Source organism: Engystomops pustulosus, chromosome 7, assembly GCF_040894005.1.
Source record: "Engystomops pustulosus chromosome 7, aEngPut4.maternal, whole genome shotgun sequence".
Lineage (NCBI taxonomy): Eukaryota > Metazoa > Chordata > Amphibia > Anura > Leptodactylidae > Engystomops > Engystomops pustulosus.
The window spans coordinates 94,528,011-94,547,112 of record NC_092417.1 but is presented as its reverse complement, the minus strand read 5'-3'; positions in this window follow the sequence as shown (position 1 = coordinate 94,547,112).

Here is a 19,102-nt window from a genome sequence, read left to right as displayed (position 1 = left end):
GCTCTTGCGGCGAGGGCTAGATCTTCAGAAGTGTGGAGGTTCTTTAAGGAAACACCGGATGACCGACGGACTGTGGTGTGCAACATTTGCCAAACCAGGCTCAGCAGGGGTTCCACCACTACTAGCTTAACTACCACCAGTATGCGCAGGCATATGAATGCTAAGCACCCCACTCAGTGGCAACAAGCCCGTTCACCTCCGGCCGTGCACACCACTGCTCCTTCCCCTGTGTCAGCTGCTAGTCAGCCCCCTGCCCAGGACCCTGGCACAAAAACCCCATCGTCGCCTCCACGATCCTACACAGCATCCACCAGCGTTCAGCTCTCCATACCCCAGACGCTGGAGCGGAAACGCAAATATAGTGCAACCCACCCGCACGCCCAAGCCCTTAATGTGCACATCTCCAGATTGCTTAGCCTGGAGATGCTGCCCTATAGGCTAGTAGAGACCGAGGCCTTTCGCAACCTCATGGCGGCGGCCGCCCCTCGGTATTCGGTCCCCAGCCGCCACTACTTTTCCCGATGTGCCGTCCCAGCCCTGCACCAGCACGTGTCAGACAATATCATCCGTGCCCTGACCAACGCCGTTTCTGACAAGGTCCACCTGACCACGGACACGTGGACGAGTGCTGCCGGGCAGGGCCACTATATATCGCTGACGGCACATTGGGTTAACTTGGTGGAGGCTGGGACCGAGTCTGACCCTGGGGCTGCTCATATACTGCCGACGCCGAGGATTGCGGGGCCTACCTCGGTCCAGGTGTTTCAGGCCTACTATGCCTCCTCCTCCTCCCACCCCTCCTCCACCTCCTCCTCCGAACTACCATCCGTGGGCACGGCGCCATCAGTCGGTAGCTCTAGGCACAGCAGCAGTGCCGTCGCTAAGCGACAGCAGGCGGTGCTCAAACTGCTGAGCCTAGGCGACAAAAGGCACACCGCCCAAGAGCTATTACAGGGCATCACGGCGCAGACTGATCTGTGGCTGGCACCGCTGAACCTCAAGCCGGGAATGGTTGTGTGTGACAACGGCCGTAACCTGGTGGCGGCTCTGCAACTCGGCAGACTGACACATGTGCCATGCCTGGCCCATGTGTTAAATCTGATAGTGCAGCGTTTCCTCAAGACATACCCCAATCTGTCTGATTTGCTCACGAAGGTGCGCCGCATCTGTGCGCATTTCAGGAAGTCCAGCCCAGATGCTGCCACTCTCAGGGCAGCGCAGCGCCGCCTCCAACTGCCCGCTCACCGACTGTTGTGCGACGTGCCCACGAGGTGGAATTCAACACTGACCATGTTATCCAGAGTTTACCAGCAGCGCAGAGCGATTGTAGACTGCCAGATGTCAACTTCCACCAGAACTGGTAGTCAGGTCAGTCAGCTTCCTCAAGTCTACAATGAGGAGTGGACGTGGATGTCTGATATCTGTCAGGTGCTGAGTAACTTTGAGGTGTCAACACAGATGGTCAGTGGCGATGCCGCCATCATCAGCCTCACCATCCCGCTGCTTGGCCTGTTGAAAAACTCTCTGGTCAGCATGAAGTCGGAAGCTTTGCGCTCGTCACAAGAGACGGGGGAAGAATATTCCCTTGTTGATAGCCAAAGCACCCTGAGGTCTGTTTCTCAGCGCATATCGGAGGAGGTGGAGGTGGAGGAGGATGAGGAGGAAGAGGAGGAGAATGTTGGCGAGACACAAGAGGGGACCATTGTTGAGTCCTTCACTGTTCAGCGTGTATGGGCAGAAGAAGAGGAGTTGGAGGAGTTGGAGGAGGAGGAAATGGACAGTCAGGCCAGTGAGGGGAGTGAATTCTTACGCGTTGGTACTCTGGCGCATATGGCAGATTTCATGCTAGGCTGCCTATCCCGTGACCCTCGCGTTCAAAGAATTTATTCCAGCACCGATTACTGGGTGTTCACTCTCCTGGACCCACGGTACAAGCAAAATCTTTCCACTCTCATCCCTGCAGAGGAAAGGAGTGTGAGAATGCATGAATACCAGCAGGCCCTGGTGCACAAGCTGAAACAGTATTTCCCTTCTGACAGCGCTAGCGGCAGAGTGCGTAGTTCTGCGGGACAAGTAGCGAGGGAGAGTAGGCGAGCAGGCAGCTTGTCCAGCACTGGCAAGGGTACGCTTTACAAGGCTTTTGCCAGCTTTATGTCACCCCAGCAAGACACTGTCACCTGTCCCCAGTCTCGGCAGAGTAGGGCTGATCTTTACAGAAAGATGGTGAGGGAGTACGTAGCTGACCATACCATCGTCCTAAATGATCACACAGCTCCCTACAACTACTGGGTTTCAAAGCTGGACATGTGGCACGAACTGGCGCTGTACGCCTTGGAGGTTCTTGCCTGCCCTGCCGCTAGCGTCTTGTCCGAGCGGGTTTTCAGTGCAGCTGGTGGCATCATCACCGATAAGCGTACACGCCTGTCGACTGACAGCGCTGACAGGCTGACGCTTATTAAAATGAATAAAGGCTGGATTTCTCAGAATTTCCAATCTCCACCAGGTGAAGGAAGCTCAACCTGAATAATTGATCCACTCCTCCTCCTCCTCCTCATTTTCCTCCTTCTCCTCCTCTTTGTACAGTAAAGCAGAGGAAAATGGCTATTTTTTGACAGGGCCCACTGGCTCTTGCTATAGTACTTCATGCATTTAATTTTTCTGGAGGGCCACCTACCCGGTCCTCTGTTTGAAACAATTTTTGTGAGTGCCACATACAGGCACTCAATCTATTCCATTTTTCTGGAGGGCCACCTACCCGGTCCTCTGTTTTAAAAAATTTTTGGGACTGCCACATACAGGCACTCAATCTATTCCATTTTACTGGAGGGCCACCTACCTGCTCCTCTGGTTTGAAACATTTTTGGGACTGCCACATACAGGCACTCAATCTATTCCATTTTACTGCAGGGCCACCTACCTGCTCCTCTGGTTTGAACAATTTTTGGGACTGCCACATACAGGCACTCAATCTATTCCATTTTACTGGAGGGCCACCTACCTGCTCCTCTGGTTTGAAGAATTTTTGGGACTGCCACATACAGGCACTCAATCTATTCCATTTTACTGGAGGGCCACCTACCTGCTCCTCTGGTTTGAAACATTTTTGGGACTGCCACATACAGGCACTCAATCTATTCCATTTTACTGGAGGGCCACCTACCTGCTCCTCTGGTTTGAAAAATGTTTGGGACTGCCACATACAGGCACTATCCAAATTAAATTGTCTCCATAGCAGCCTCCACACGTTGTCTCCATTGCTACCTCCAAAAGTCGTCCATATAGCTGCCTCCATACATCGTCCCTTTATCAAACGAGGTGTGTCAGGCAGAAATTTGGGTTGTTTTCATGGATTCCACATCAAAGTTGTTAACTTTGTCGCCACCCTGCTGTGTTATCCACAAAATATACTGGCAAACTTTTACCATTTAGGGATATTATTTCAGCGCTTCTTGCGCATCTGTTTACATTCCCCTCACCCGGCATATCCTAAACTTATAAGAACGCTACTACACTTGATCTTATACAAAAGGTTCTTAGAAGTGCTGTTTGGGGAGTAGCCTAGAGACAGGGGCTTGGATTGGCGAAAGCTCGCCTGGCAGCGGAGCGCCAGCTCCATGCGCATCATGCGCTTCTTGCGCATCTGTTTACATTCCCCTCACCCGCCATATCCCAAACTTATAAGAACACTACTACACTTAACTTGGTGCAGGCTGGGACCGAGTCTGACCCTGGGGCTGCTCATATACTGGCGACGCAGAGAATTGCGGGGCCTACCTCGGTCCAGGTCTCAAAGGCCTACTATACCTCCTCCCACCCCTCCTCCACCTCCTCCTCCTCCGAATTACCATCCGTGGGCATGGCGCCATCAGTCGGTAGCTCTAGGCACAGCAGCAGTGCCGTCGCTAAGCGACAGCAGGCGGTGCTGAAACTGCTGAGCCTAGGCGATAAAAGGCACACCGCCCAAGAGCTATTACAGGGCATTCCACATCAAAGTTGTTAACTTTGTCGCCACCCTGCTGTGTAATCCACAAAATATACTGGCAAACTTTTACCATTTAGGGATATTATTTCAGCGCTTCTTGCGCATCTGTTTACATTCCCCTCACCCGGCATATCCTAAACTTATAAGAACGCTACTACACTTGATCTTATACAAAAGGTTCTTAGAAGTGCTGTTTGGGGAGTAGCCTAGAAACAGGGGCTTGGATTGGCGAAAGCTCGCCTGGCTGCAGAGCGCCAGCTCCATCACAAGATCCAACTAACATAGTTGCAGCACCTTTAATCTACTACTAGTTCACTGCCTCCATAATAATAATAATCTTTATTTATATAGCGTCATCATATTCTGCAGCGCTTTACAAATCATAGGAAACAAATACAAATGTAATGTAACAGAGCACAACATTTGTATGGAACAACAGGAGTGAGGTCCCTGCTCGCCAGAGCTTACGGTTTATGAAGATGATGGGGTAACACGAGGTAAAAGAATATTTAATGGTCAAGCCATTCTTCTTAGGGAATAGAAAAAAATATAATAAATGGAATTGCTGTCGCTTGAAACACTCAGCCGTCATCTTATATACCAGGTCCAGGGTGAATGGGACTGCAGAGAAGTCTGGTGCCTGTTGGTTGCTGGATAACAGATGGGAGGACGACACAGGACGGGTTAGTAGAAGAGTTAAAACTTCATGCAGTTAATGAGTGTTATAGGCTTGCCTAAAGAAATGGGTTTTAAGAGCACGTTTGAAACTTTGGAGGTTAGGTATTAGTCTGATAGTCCGGGGCAGAGCATTCCATAGAATTGGTGCAGCTCTAGAGAAGTCTTGGAGACGCGAGTGGGAGGTCCGCACTAGGGTAGAGGTTAATCTAAGATCACTGGCGGATCTAAGAGCACGGGTTGGGCGATAGACTGAGATAAGAGAGGAGAGGTAGGGGGGTGCAGCATTATACAGAGCTTTATGGATGAGGGTTATTATTATTTTAAACTATTCGAAAGGAGACTGGCAGCAAGTGCAGCGACTGGCATGAACTGTAAGCATACATGGTCCCCTTATCAAACGAGCTGTGTCAGGCAGAATTTGGGGTTGTTTTCATGGCTTCCATGTTAACTTTGTCGCCACCCTGCTGTGTAATCCACAAAATATACTGGCAAACTTTTATCATGTAGCGATATTATTTGAGCGCTTCTTGCTCACCTCCTTTGGTTCCTCTCTGCCACCCATTGGTTTGAAGCCTGAGTCCATTTAGGGTATGTCGCCATGCCACTCTCTAGCCTGCCGCTGCTGCCGCTGCCTCTGCATGCCGTCCCCTATAGTGTCAGGGTCAATTATTGGATGTTTTAGATGCTATCTAGCTTCATTCTGTCACTCTGTCATGGCCATGCTGTTGCCCATAATTTTGGCATAATGGTGCGATTAGGCAGCCTCAGAGGCATCCATGCATGCTGCCCCTGCTGTTTCCTGTCCATTTCCGTGGTGTTTCCATCCTTTTCTGAGGTTCCCAGGTGTTTGGCCAAGCTTCCCTGTGCAGAGCCTTGGTCCCCTTGAAAAATGCTCGAGTCTCCCATTGACTTCAATGGGGTTCGTTATTCGAGACGAGCACTCGAGCATCGGGAAAAGTTCGTCTCGAATAACGAGTACCCGAGCATTTTAGTGTTCGCTCATCTCTATTCTTGAACTGTAGTTCCTCCTTCGTAATAGACTTAATGGTGTAGTTGTGGGCTACAATATGTGGGTAGAACCATACAACCTTTATAAAGTCGTCTGAACATCCACAGGAGTAACATACAAAAAGGATTTGCCTTACACAATGGGGCACATTTACTGTACGTCTGCTGTCCAACGATAATGCACTGTGCCGCGATTCACCCGATATCCTGCATGTGTCGCCGCCCTGCTCAGATCCGACAGAGTTCACCATCTTTTAAGTGGTGCATGTAAGTGCATTGTCTTGCGACACAATTTGAAAGTTAAATCAGCCAGATCATCCGATGGCATACCCCCCAATATGTGCTGCCTTGAAGCCAGCACAGCTGCAACAAAAAACTATGATTGCATCCGACGCAATCCGAGCACAGACACCTGCTAAATACCTGTCCAAGCCATGTAACCCCAGAAAAAGGTGAACAATCCGACGAAAGTGAGCAGTGCGATCCTTAGTAAATGAGCCACAGTGTGTCCAGACATGCTGCTGCCGTACACGACTGAACAGATAGATCATACATGTCACCAGAGATACATTAGACTAAGGCAACGTGAGATGTTCTGGATCTTCAAATCAAGAACTTTAACCCCTAATGGTCTAAATGTAACACTAGAAGACCCTTGATAGTTATTTCCAATCTTCCTTTTATATGCCAATTTAAGAGGTCTATCTTTCCTCATTTTATATTTTTACCCATTGGACTACTGTCTATTAGTTTCTCCCTTTATCTTCCAGCCCAAATTATTACAGATTTATTTATGGGTTCTCTATATTACACATAATCTTAAAGATTTAATATAATATAACATAATATACATATAGATTTATCCTCTTTTAAATTAGTTGGTCTGACCTTTGTTATTTATGATATTTATTTATTTATTCATTTATTTATACATATTTATTTAGTTTATACCCATAATTGAATCATACACTTGTAACCATGAGGGCATGATGAGACTATGTATCTCTTGAGTATAGAGGCACTCTCCCGGTTCCCTGAGCAACCTAGTATGCCGTGCACTCTCGCTCTCTTCTTTTTTCCCCCGTTACTTCACTTTCAGTGACGAGTGATATCTAGTGGCGTGCTTTCTAGTGACTCACACGCTGAAGTGAATGGCACCACATGTAAGTACTGGTATATCCCAAAACTTTTGCCACATCCCAAAACTTTAGCCACATTGTTGGATTACTATAATATATTTAGCCATTCTCCCCACATTGCGGGTTTCTTTTTGAGATCGCCGTAATAAGTGTTTATGTTGTATCGCTAATGAGAGTGCTTATTGCCTTTTGTTCCTTTCTGTTTCCTATGCCATTATTTTTATTTTACAGTGGAATATAAGATCTACATTAGTGCTAAACCCAATCATTATAACTTCAAAGCCCATCTGTGTACCAAGGTTGTCAGTACCTATTAATTATATATATCACATTATGATTAATCCATCCTGGATGATCACCCCTGCTAGCTGAAGGGCGACCACTCTAACACTCTTTTACATGCCCTTATTTGAGCGTACCAAGGTGAGTTTTATGGAGGGACTTTTCTCGGATGTCTCCTTGCCAACTATGAAAACCCGCCCTATTTTCAAAACCTTGAATATATGCCTCAATATACCTTTTAGAATACCTCCTGAAATTCTACATGAGGCGCCATCCTCCTTTTTTGTCGTTTTTGTTTTTTCTCTATTTGTCTCTGTCATGTACACAGATGGACAGAAGATAATACGTGATTGATTTCTTTTGCACTTTATGAGATTGAGTTTATGTATAGGGCTCTATCATGTAGGCACTTTGAGGAGTTTGCTAGTAAATGGATAAACAGAGAGACAGACGGAGAAAGCTCTGGAGAGCCCATCAAGACCTGAACAAATTACTTTGCCAGGAAGGCCACCAATGGCTTATTTGGAAGGTCAACATCCAGTTTTGGCTCTTTATGTCTTGTGGCTATCATGTCAGCTTCTGGGCACAACAGGGACGTGGTTCCAGAAGTTGATCAATTATTGAAGATTCATCCAGGTTAAGACCATCGATCGTTATTCCTTTAATAATGGATAACTATATATTCCTAATAAATGCCCTGTCGAAACAAGACCAACAATCATTTTTGATGTACCATAAAATTGAGGGTTTTGTTGGCAGCATATAAACAGTGGATGTGCTGCCAACACACACCTCTATGTTTCAAATCCCCTCCTGAATATTGCAAAGTAAAAATAAAAGTAAACCAGCAGCAGTTGACCACATTGTTATTGTGTCAATTTATCTCGCTTTGTAAAGGTCCTTTAACCCCTTAGGGACGTGGCCCTTTTTCGTTTTTGCATTTTCATTTTTCACTCCCCACCTTCAAAATATGTAACTTTTTTTATTTTTCCATGTAAAGAGCTCTGTTTGGGCTTGTTTTCTGCGTAACAAATTGGACTTCATGGCTATGGTATTTATTATTCCATGCCGTGTACTGGGAAGGAGTAAAAAAATTCAGAATGTAGTGAAATTGATGAAAAACGCATTTGAGGCGTTTTCTTGTGGACTCGGATTTTACAGCTTTCACTGAGTTCCCCAAATCACATGTCTATTTTATTCTTTGGTTCGGTACGATCACGAGGATACCAAATTTGTACAGGTTTTATAATGTTTTCATACATTTAAAAAAATTAAAACCTTCTGTACAAAAAAAAAATTCTTCATTTTGCCATGTTCTGGCACTCATAACTTTTTCATACTTCAGTGCACGGAGTTGTGGGTGGTGTCATTTTTTGCGACTTTTGATGATGTTTTAATGCTTTCTTTTTGAGGACTGTATGGGCACTTTTTATAGAATTTTTTATATTTTTCAAAATGGCAAAAAAGTGGCATTTTCGACTTTGGGTGCCAATTTCTGTTACGGGGTTAAACGCTGGGAAAAATCGCTAATATATTTTGATAGATTGGACATTTTGGGATGTGATGATACTTAATGTGTTTATGATTTTTACTGTTTATTTATATTTATATCAATTCTAGGGAAAGGGAGGTGATTTAAACTTTTACTTTTTTTACTATTTTTTCATATTTTATTAGATCCTCCAGGGTAATTTAACCCTGCAGGGTCCGATTGCTAATACTATATGCTGCAATACTGATGTATTGCAGTATATAGCTATTTTACAATGATTTTAATAGCCAGCCCTCTGCTTGCTATTATACATCATTACACATGGCAAGCCTACGAGTCTCAATGAGACTCTAGGCTGCCATAGCAACCGATTGCCGCCCTCCGATGACCTTCCAGGGGGCGGCGATCGGCCATCCAAGATGGCGGCGCCCATATAACAGTAAGTTAGGTGCCGCAGTCGGGTTCGACCCGTTGTACAGCCATTACCCGGTGTGTATGGAGAGAGCTCAGCTCGTGAACTCTCTCCATACCGCCCTTGCCACACGAGGACGATATAGTTCGTCCTCGGTTGGCAAGGTGTTAACTCCTTTTACTTAAGAAATAAGTCATCTGCAGAATCTATTCTGGATAGAAAATTGGAGAAACTAATTTATCAAATATATTCATAAAAGAGGTACTTGAAATAAATGAAAGAAAATGCAGCCTCCAACAAAAGTCCAGGAAAAAACAGGAAAAGGTTTATCAGTTTCTATTAGTGCACCATGGAACTCCCACAATCGGGAACCGAAAAATAGCCCTAGCATGATTGTGCAGCCTTTTACCGAGTCGTCTATATACAGGCAGTCTCCTACTTAAGAACACCTGACTTACAGACGACCACCAGTTACAAACAGACCTTTGTATGTAAATTACTGTATGTATGTATTTAATGTAAGCTCTTGTGAGCAGGGCCCCCAATGCTATTGTTCCACAGGAGTGAAATATATGCCCTACTGCAAAAGTAAACCCTTATCTATCTGCTGAACTGTGGCAGCTAGAAACATAGTTCAGGGGTCATTTTAAATTCTCCAACTTTAATATCACACATTGTAATTTTTAGCTGGTGACAGGTTCCAATGTCCTATGTTATGATGATGATGATAAGAAGAATACATAAGACACAGGCACACATAGACTCCAGCTGCTCCTCCCTCAGGACGCACCACACACTACTGGCAGGGAGCCAGGAAACATAAAATTAAAAATTACAAACTACTGAAATGATTCAGAATGCTGACATTTTTAAAATCAATGTAGCATAGGCTTTAGTAACCTGTCACCAGCTAAAAATGACATTTCTGGTAACAGGTGCACTTTAAATCCTTATTTTAAATTAAAATTTCCGTAGATGAAATTCTGCTATGAAAACTTCATTTTTGGACTGTACAGAGGGCCCCCAGAGCTTAGATATCAATTTCAATTCAATTTCAGCTTTTAAGTAGCATCCCCCCTCCTCTGAGTTCTGAATAACACTGACATTAGCAGTCCCACAAGTGATTAATAAAGACTAACTTTAATTAGATAAGATGAAAAAAGCAGATTTGCTTGATTGTATTTTTTCCAATGCTGTGGCCTCATTATTCTTAGGTTAAAATGGAATAAAAATCTGAGAATTGTAACTGGAAATTCTAGGGCAGCGAATGACTTCACTCTTACAAGTGTTTCATGTATTTTCTCGATGAACAGTTATTTAATGGATTGCACTGGATTGATTGAAATGTGCTGCTTTCTCTCATAAACAGTGCCACACCTTCTGAAGGATATGTGTGGTTTAGGCTAACCCTTTAGTTATACAGAGTTATAACTAAACTAAGTTTCTCAAATTTGCTTAATTTTTCATGGGGACAATGTTAAGTACATCCATTGGAAAAGCTGGGTGAAATATATGTGGTGTCTATCCCCTTTGCCACATTTTTGATCACCCAACCTTCTATGAACTACCTTATTATTTGGATTTAGAACCTTATTTGGATTTATCCTAAAGTGGGTGACTACCACTTTAGAAGCTGTTAATGTTCTTCATCAGTATCTGTGTATATTCTTTCATATGTCTAGGAGAACCTATCTAAGATTAGTTTCCAAACACTAAAATGAGTTTTAAGTAATGAAATGAAAGTTTGATCACAGGGGACATGGTAGGCATTGTAGCTTCAGTATTCAGATTTTCACTGACAGTGTATCATTTATGATGTTAAATGATGGGTGATGAGCATAGCTGTGTGCTCAACCTCGTCTCAGGGAGGAGATTAATTCCTATTCTCGTTCCTTTAAGTCTATTTGCTATATCAATTTCCTCTTCAATTTAATAATATACACTGGGAATTTAGAGATTACTCTACCACTAATACTGGTTTAATATTCTCACTCTAATTTTAACTTTAGTCATTAATATTAATGTTCCCTATTACTGGACTCATTTTTACCTTTGATGTGCATCATATTTTACAAGGATCTTCTCTTCTGTTGGTTCCTTTACCCTCCAATGGCCAAAACAGTGACTTCATAGCAGATCTAAAGACCACAAGATTGAGCCAAGCTTAATGTGAATTATGTCATTATCCTAAGATTAGAAAAAGGCCACCAAAACTACCGTATATTCCGGCGTATAAGACTACCTGGTGTATAAGACGACCCCCCTACTTTCCTGTTTAAAATATAGAGTTTAAGATATATTCGCCGTATAAGACTACCCCTTTTCCAACGCATACAAAACACCGGTAAAAATTTAAAAAAAAACAGATTTGAATTTAACATGATCCTTTTTTTAATTTAAATTCTTATGACATGCAGGTATACAGCAGGAAAACTGTCGCTCATAAACATAAGGCATACAACAACAACATTACCATTACAGCACAGCCCCCAGTAGTATACAGCACAGCCCCCAGTAGTATACAGCACAGCCCCCAGTAGTATACAGCCCAGCCCCCAGTAGTATACAGCACAGCCCCCAGTAGTATACAGCACTGCCCCCAGTAGTATACAGCACAGCCCCCAGTAGTATACAGCACAGCCCCCAGTAGTATACAGCACTGCCCCCCAGTAGTATACAGCACAGCCCCCAGTAGTATACAGCACAGCCCCCAGTAGTATACAGCACAGCCCCCAGTAGTATACAGCACAGCCCAGCCCAGCATAAAAAAAAAATAAACTTATATACTCACCCTCCGGTGGCCCCGATGTGCTGCGCTGCTCCCCCGATGTCCGCGCCGTCTTCTTTCTTCTGCTGGGCGCCATTGATCTTCCCCGGCAGGCGCCTAGTATGACGCGCCGCTGCTGACGTCATACTAGGCGCCGCCCCGGGGAAAGACATGGCGGTGCCCAGCAGAAGAAAGAAGACGGCGCGGAAGACTGAAGACGAGCCGCGCAGACATCGGGGCCAGAATCGAGGGTGAGTAGACATCGAGGGTGAGTATGTGCCGCTATAGCTGTGAAAACACCCACGATCGGCAGCAATATGCAGCAAAGACTTACCGGCTATGGAGAGGGCTCAGCCCGTGAGCCCTCTCCATGCACCGGGACCCGGCCGCCGCCGTGAATACACGGCGGGCGGTCAGGATTACCGGCGTATAAGACAACCCCAGACTAGACAGAAGATTTTTCTGTCTTCAAAAGTCGTCTTATACGCCGGTATATACGGTACATACAACACAGCTATTTCATTCACTCAGCGAACTGAGGGGGCTGAGGGGACTGTTCTCCCAATACATATAGGTTACAATAGAAAGATCCTGAGCAATCTTACACTTATACCTTGTCCTGTGGATAGAAGATAAGTGTCTTCCATGTGACTACTCCTTAGGGTATAGTTAGGACCATTAACTGTAGTAGATGTATTGCACTTGTAGTATTAGAGGAAGAGAGAAGGAGAGTAAAATCCATGGGCAAAGTCTTTTTTATACATGTTCATTAATGGCCCACACAACCACAATAAGGGCATTAACCTCAAATGTTATGGGTTTCCAATGAATGGAATGTTTATTCATGGCTTATGGTGTTGCTGATCATCTGCCTTTTGTTAGTATATAAAAGCCCAAACATCAAATTCAACAAGGTTAGGTAGAGGGTTATGACTTCTTTCAGGTAAATACTAAATTTAAAGATTGTCCTGAACTCATTAATCTGCTGTCTCAATTTGTAAATGTTGAACAGTGGACCATACATTCTCTAAATGGGTGGGTTAAACCTACTATATGCACTCTACTCAAAACCCCTATTAATTCTAAACTCAATAAGTTCACTAAATGAAAATTTCTTTGTAAGATGACCTCTTGAAAGGTGCAGTGGTATTCTCCACAGAAAAGAAATATGTCTTGAAATCACATAAATCACAAGTATAGACCATTTAACAGTCTGTTGAGGCTTCAGCACCATGGACAGCTGCCTTTTTCTTTCCTGTAAGCCAGTCTTCTGCCAGCAGTCCATGCAAAGCAAAGCTGCTCAATTTATTAAACAAAAGCTTCATGGACATCTTCAGAATCTACCACAACTCTATTGTGTAACAGAATATGCCTTTAGTTCCATAAAATATTGCATAGAATTTCCAACCACAACATATTTTTTAAGCTAAAGTTCTGCTATAGATATGAGAAGGCAGCATTGTGTCAGAAGGCTTCTTAGTCCAGTAGAGCTTATAATTTGAGTTGCCATTGAATTAGTACAATAGTCTCACACTTATTAGATTCTTAGCATCGTTACAAGCCGTCGTCTCTCAAATGACCCCTTTTCTTCTTCCCGTTATAATCAAATGTTATTTCCACCAGTAATAAGACTTTGCATTTGTACAAATTAATGATGCATTAAACGAGCCTATAGAAGAGAAAAAAAAATTAAAACTGTGAATGTTCCAAAGTGGACACATTTCAGAGAAAAATGAAAGAGAGGAATCTGAGAAAAAATCAAGGTCGTGACATTAAAAGCAACATATTCTGCTATTATTAAGTGGGAAAACTTCTTTCTTTCTGCGGAATTTCACTCATGGGACCAATGATACACAGATTACATTATAGAGACAGCATTTATGATACAATATTTGTCTTCTTAATGGCATCACTTCAGCATCTCCAAACACCTCTTCATTTCAGCTAGTTCAAGAAGTAGTCTGAAGCTGTAGTATTAGAGTGAAAATGTCTTATATACATGGTCACAAAGATAATACTATCAGCAAAGTCCAAGCACAATGACTAATCATGAAGGGGTTTTCCACCAAAGCACTAAGGTCAAATAGATATTATATGCCCTAATATGAGGTCTACTAGCTGGGAACTTTACCAACTAAAGGTAAAGGGTTGCATTTTTTACTTCTTAGGTTAGATAGCTATACATGTACTGATGTTCTAACAAGCAGAAGGCCATTGTGCAATGATATATGGGCTTGATGGATTCCAGCCATCCAGTATCTCATACACAACTTCACAAAGTGCCTCACTAAAGTTTGAGTCCATTAACAATGACGCATGATGAACAAATGTAAAGGTAGCCTAAAACTCACTTTTATTGAATATAAAAATTTCCTTTGGTAGATATCTGACTTTACTACAAATGTTGAAAGGTTAATAAAAACCCAGCCTGTTATTTAACATAGGGCTATTCAAAAGAAATCCACAAAGGAAACAAAATGCATTTTGTCTACGGAAGCCAATATGTCTTTGTAATTTCTTTATAGACGGCTGACAGGTTGTATTTATATAGTATGTCCTAAAACCATCAAACTCTACTCCATTGGAACCCTATTTTTCCCATTAGAGGTTTAGGCTGCACAATACTCATGACAGGTTGACTGGACTGTACATGTCTTTTTCTGAACAACCCATTGCCATACCACTTTGTTACTCCATAGGCACACAATGGCAGCGTACCCACTACAATTATCGGAACATTCTGTCTTTAAGTCAGTTAATGGAAAGCCTTGAAATGGAAAGCTTGAAATGTCCACAGACATTTTAGTTTTGATAGATGGCTTTGGTTATACAACCAGAAAGATTTCATTTGTCAACTAGTTATTTTCAACCTGGACAATGTTTTTCTTCTTTTATTAATCATTAATGGAAGGTTGAAAAAAAAGAGTCATAAGTTGTGTTATGAAGGAATCACACTGAAATACACAAAGGCAGCCTCCTGTAAGGCGTTTTCACAAAAAGACTGTGTGCTGCAATATCAGGGCAAAAAATTACACAAAATGCAGAAAAGATATTAAAGAAATTGAAGTAATAGACTAAAGAACAACTAATGTGGAAACGAATGTGGTAATCTCAGGCACCCTTGGGATGTTTACTTGTATGTTGGCGTTTTATGCATATTACTGGACATATTACTAAACAAACTTCAATATTCTTATTTGGTGGCTGTGAAACTAGATAATACAATGATATAGTACAAAGTTTGCTAAGACATATTTGGGTCATTTAGCTTAAGTCATGACATTTGGGTTTGTCTTTTTTTAGTTTTTCCTGGTTTTGCACTTGTTTGATTTAACTTAGGCTGCATTCACACTACGCAAGGGGGACGTATATACGGCCGACGTATATACGGCCGACGTATATACGGCCGATATACGTCCCCCATAGACGGCAATGGGCGCACGGCGCCCTACGGGAGCGGTACGGTGCAGCACACGTGCGGCACCGTACTGCTCCGTGCCCCGTGAAAAAATAGGACATGTCCTATTTTTTCAGGGCATACGGCGCCGTGCGCCATATATCCCTATGGAGAGGGGCGGGGGTGAGCAGCGCTCTCCCCCTCCTCCTCTCCCCGCGCGCTGCCGTGTGCCCGCCGTGCTACGGTACGGCGGGCACCGGTCGTGTGAATCCAGCCTTAGTTGATATATCAGGCAGGCGAGTTTTTGCAACTTTTTTATTAAAAAGTCGCAGAAAATATGCAAGCTGTTCAGCTACCCCTTCTAAACTTTTTCCAACGCCTGGTTGTGTCTGAACTTTATTTGCAACTTTTCAACCACGATTTGTGTGAAAATCGCAAATATACAAATGTGCTAAAAAGGCATAAAAATGATCAAAAAAAGAGAAAATCCTAAGAGAAAGGACCCCCTTCATCTTAATTGTTGTCTTTTATAGAACTAGTCTTGTTTTGTTCACATCTCAGTTAAACTGGAGTAGATTATACCTTATTTCTCAAAGAAAAAAGCCAGTCAAATATATGTGGCACTCCTAGTGGAACAAAATGCAATATCCTGCACAGCCATCACTAAACAGTTGAATTGAAATGTAAATGAGCATTCTGGTCCCTTTAAACAATTGATTAGCAGGATTCCAATAGCTGGGCTCCCAATGATGTAATATTGATGAAAACCCTTAGGTTTGGTCATAAATGGTGTAAACATATAAAACTCCAAGCAGATGGCTCATCCATTGTGTAGCAGCCATGCAACACTACAGCAGCTCGGCTTCTATTCACGTTGTTACTGTTTATCTAGCATAAATATGTGCCGTACAGGACAGAGATTGTTAGTCTTTTCACGGTCTCTAGGTTTTTGTTAAACCAAGCCACAATATTTTTGTATTCAGCTCACACAGATAAACAGTGCAAGCAGCAGTTTGAATATATTACAATCCACAAGAGCCTACTTCCTTGCCATAATATACTTGCTCTCCGCTCTAATCTCGACTACATGTTTAAGGCAATTAATTTATTATTTCAATTTATTTATACAATGCTTACTTCATCCCAAATCCAAGCGCTCATTAATGTTAATGAAAGGTGCAATTCATAAGTTCTGCTTTAATTATCTCCAGCAGAAACATTGGTGAAACATTCCGTTCATGTCAGAGTGGATATTTCTATTATGCAAAATTTGAAAAATATCAAAGTGAATTAAAAAATATTCTATTATCCAAACAGACTACTGCATAATATAAGGATAATGCCGTGTGAACGGGGGGCCGGGGTCTTAAATGATGATGAGCAGCTGCCTAATGGGAAGAAAAGTATCATCAATATCGACTATATTTCGTAAGATTTCACCTGATTGTCTATTGACAATAAGAAAAGTGGGAGCATTAATATGTTTGATCTGAAAAGTACATGATAAATATACATATATACATATATACATATATATATATATATATATATATATATATATATGGCACACACTGTGCATATATCAGGTTTGAGATGTTCTATGGATGAGCAGGTTGCTGCCAAATCAAGTTGATTGTAGAAGGAAGGGGGTCATGGATAACAAATTAAGATTACCATAGTCATAGTGCCTGGATCTATGAGTAAGTGTCCCTGATCTATCATGCTTCATTTTGATGGTAGATCTTTTTTAATTTTGCTTTATAGCATTTACATACATATACTGGCTTCCAATACACACAAAGCTCTGCATAAAGTGTGAAACAAAACCACATCCAGCTTCATTAATGGAAAGGAGAAACTGTTCTTTGTATTTTTCTACAAATGATTTACTTTTCCATTTGCTGCGAAATGAACATTGCATTCTGCACAACAGGTTATCCTTTAGGAGAAATCCACTTGAGAGTCAGTCAGTTGCCATGTACAAAAGAAACCCTTAAAATAATTAGTTGGTTGTGCATTTAGTTCAGTGCATTAATTATTCAGCACGGGAGCAGAGGCTGCAGTTATTACATAGGATGCTGTTAAATATTCATCCAGACAATAGCTTTCTAAAGTATTTATGACGCAGGTGATTCTTAAATGCCTGCCTGTAAATCCCTCCCAGGCCATACAAGTAAATCTGTCTGCTCAGAACTATGCCCTATATCTCCCAAGTGTCAACTCTTTGTAAACATATCTGAATTTGTTCCCTTCAAAGAAAGAAGACATTATGATTTTATTTTTCTAACGATGTGTGCAATCTACACGCCGGCAAAACTAACTGTTTAATAAGTAAACTGGGGCTGTCTAGATAGACAAGTCATGCATATCATGTGCATACACTGAGAGCAGAGGCACTTGTGCCATATGTTATGCACAAATTAAAGTCCGACACAGCAGACCAGCACAATAATGCACATTGGATATAACATACCGTATATACTTGAGCATGAGCCAAGTTTTTCAGCATAAAAACTCTGTACTCATCTTTCCGACACCCCCAAAGGTCCTCTTCTGTCTTCTGAAGCTCAAGCTCCCTCTCCAGGTCCCTACCGCCGCCGCCACACCATGACAACAGCCACTTGTTGACATCATAGTGTGTCTGCAGCCAATGGCACACACTATGATGCCAGCAACCAGCTAACATCATAGTATATGCGACGGTAGTGTGCAGGGACCCTGAGACAGAGACGGAGATTCAAAGGACAGAAGGGTCCTGCTTGGGGGCGTTGGAAAGGTGAGTACATAGTTTTTTTTCATTAGGCTGGGCATAGGGGGCTGTTGGCTATATACTAAGGGGGCAGCCACTAGCTATATACTAAGGAGGCAATCACTGGCTATATACTAGAGGGCTGGGGCTGGCTATATACTAGGGGGTTGGGGTGCTGGCTACATAGTAGGGGCAGGAGGCTGTCTATATACTAGGGGCAGGTGGCTGGCTATATACTAGGAGCCAGGGGCTGTCTATAAACTAGGAGACATGGGCTGCTGGCTATATACTAGGGGTGGGAACTGGCTATGTACTGGGGGGGGGGGCTTCTGGCTATATACTAGGGGGCTGCTGGCATTTACAACCCTAGGCTTATACTCGAGTCAATAGGTTTTCCCAGTTTTTTTGTGTGCTTATACTCAGGTATATACGGTAATACACAAACATCAGATACTTGAAATAAACACAGCATACACAATCAAATTACATACCATACACATAAATTAGGCACACACATATGTTTGAGAATTGATTATTGTAAAATGAATCTGTATTTATATAGGGATGTTATGTGATTCTATGGATTGTGAAAACTAAATAAATATTTTTTTTTTAAATTGAATAAGAACAGCACAAACAATGGGCATGCACATCACACACACATCAGCCACATTGAATAAGACTAATATGCACAATGGACTTACATGCACCCTAGAAACATGAGGCTTGCATGTTAGAGAAGCATAGTATTTACATCATCCATGTTCATTAAACAGATTAGATACACACCTATAAAAGCATACACATTAAACAAAAGCCAGTTATTAATTTTCATACTTGCTGTATAGTAACTAATCAAGGTTAGCTTTAAGAGTTATCCTCCCTATTCTTCTCCCTAGCTGCTGGAATAGATTAAAGAGGTGAGTATACCAGGCAGGTATACTTGCACTTGCAACATCCCTGCCAATGCAAGGCAGAGGTGTTGTTGCGAATGAGCCCCTTATATATGTGTCCCCCTGGATGGTGCGGATGGTATGAACCCCGCCTCCTGTGGCGCAGGAGAAAATAGAGCCCGCTACAGCTCTTGGCGGGAAAAGCTTGGACTCCACCCTCTGGTGAGAAGCGGACTTCCTGCCATGCCATCGAAGTGCCAGAACTTTTGTGGACTTTGAGCAGAGAGGTCAGCATCATGTTTG